Raw genomic sequence first — 2,348 nt, forward strand, 5'->3', positions numbered from 1 at the left:
TTTTTTGAAGTTTTTGTGTGTGTGTGTCTCTATCTCCTTCATTTCTGCTTTGATCTGAGATATTTCTTGCCTTCTGCTAGCCTTTGAATTTGTTTGATCTTGCTCCTCTTGTTCTTTTAATTGTGATGACAGGGTGTCAATTTTAGATCTTTCCTCACTTCTCATGTGGGCATTTAGTGCTATAAATTTCCCTCTAGACACTGCTTTAAATGTGTCCCAGAGATTCTGGTACTTTGTGTCTTCGTCCTCTTTGAAGGACATCTTTATCTTTGCCTCTATTTCATTATTTATCCAGTGGTCATTCAGGGGCAGGTTGTTTAGTTTCCATGTAGTTGTGCAGTTTTGAACGAGTTTCTTAATCCTGAGTTCTAGTTTAATTGCATTGTGGTCGACCCAGAAATCCCATTACAGGGTATATACCCGAAGGATTTTAAATTATTCTATTATAAAGACACATGCACATGTATGTTTATTGTGGCACTGTTCACAACAGCAATGACTTGGAACCAACCCACATGCCCAGCAAGGATAGATTGGATAAAGAAAATGTGGCACATATACACCATGGAATTCTATGCAGCCATAAAAAAGGATGAGGTCATGTCCTTTGCAGGGACATGGATGAAAATGGAAACCATCATTCTCAGCAAACTGACACAAGAACAGAAAGCCAAACACCACGTGTTTTCACTCATAAGTGGGTGTTGAACAATGAGAACATATGGACACAGGGAGGGGAACACTGGAGCCTGGGGGGTGGGGGCTAGGGGAGGAGTAGTAGGGGGCGGGAGGATTGGGGAGCGATAGCATTAGGAGAAATACCTAATGTAGACGATGGGGCGATTGATGCAGCAAACCACCACCCTGGCACTTGTGTAACAGACCTACACAATCTGCACACGTTCCCCAGATCTTAAAGTATAATAAATAATTTTTTTAATAAAAGAAGTAGAAACTGTAGGGAGTAAGAGGAAGCTGCTAGGGTATTGGTATATTCTAGTTCTTGATCAGGGTACTGAATAAATGGGGATTTTCACTGTGTGGAAATCCATAAAGATGTATAATTACTATTTTCATTCCACCTAAGTTATATGTCAGGCTTTAATTTTTAATTTTTTAAGCTGATATTATCAAGCATCAGCTAGAATAAGCACGTAAGGAATTGTATAATACTGCAGAGAAGAATTAGAATTGTTATGACTACCTAAGAAAATAACTTATTATGAATTATTATATTGAATGCATAAACTTATGACTTAGAAATTATGCTCTATGGTTGCCAAGTATAAACATGTGCACAAGAAGACATTAGTAATAAAAGTTCAGAGGCACATCTTAATCACAGCATCAAGAATTTACCAGGAGCTTCACAAAATCAAATAAATGATTATGCATACCCATACAATGCATGAAACACTATCTGGCCACAATAATAAAAGGATCCAAGCCATACGCAACAATTTAAACAAATCATAAAAGTCTAACATTCAATAAAAAATTAAATACAATGTGATTCTGTTCTCCATAATAGGTCAAATGATACCCTATTGTAAAATACAAGGAAAAACAAGGAAGTGTGTTCTGTAGAATTCAAACAGGTCATGTGAAGCATACTCTGGAATGTAACTCAAAGTTTTAACACATGCTTGTAGATAAAATGCAAACTTTAATACATAATAAAAGCATCTACTTCAGTGACAACAATAATAATACAAACAGTAATAACATTTCTAGTAGTTAGACTTCTATGTGTAAGAGAATTGTGACGATATAGAAGTACTAATAACCAACATTCTAGAATGCTTTAAGTTTATGTGTTCTTTATCTCATTACTGAAAAAAAGGCATATAATTAATAGTAGCACTTAAAGGATTCAATTGCAGCACTTCTGACATTAAATCTTGAACTTCCATGGTTCATAGAATTTTTTTTTCCCATTTATTTATTTTATTGCATTTTAGGTTTGGGGGTACATGTGATGAACATGCAAAATTGTTGCATAGGAACACACGTGGCAGGGTGATTTGCTGCCTTCCTCCCCATCACCTACATCTGGCATTTCTCCCCTTGCTATCTCTCCCCAGCTTCCCACCCCCCACCGTCCCTCCCGTATTTCCTCCCAACTGACCCCAGTGTGCAGTGCTCCCCTCTCTGTGTCCATGTGTTCTCATTGTTCAACACCCGCCTATCAGTGAGAACATGCAGTGTTTGATCTTCTGCTCTTCTGTCAGTTTGGTGAGAATGATGGTTTCCAGGTTCATCCATGTCCCTACAAAGGACACAAATTCATCGTTTTTGATGGCTGCATAATATTCCATGGTGTATATGTGCCACACTTTCCCTATCCA

This window comes from Cebus imitator, unplaced genomic scaffold (assembly GCF_001604975.1).
Source record: "Cebus imitator isolate Cc_AM_T3 unplaced genomic scaffold, Cebus_imitator-1.0 Scaffold360, whole genome shotgun sequence".
NCBI lineage: Eukaryota > Metazoa > Chordata > Mammalia > Primates > Cebidae > Cebus > Cebus imitator.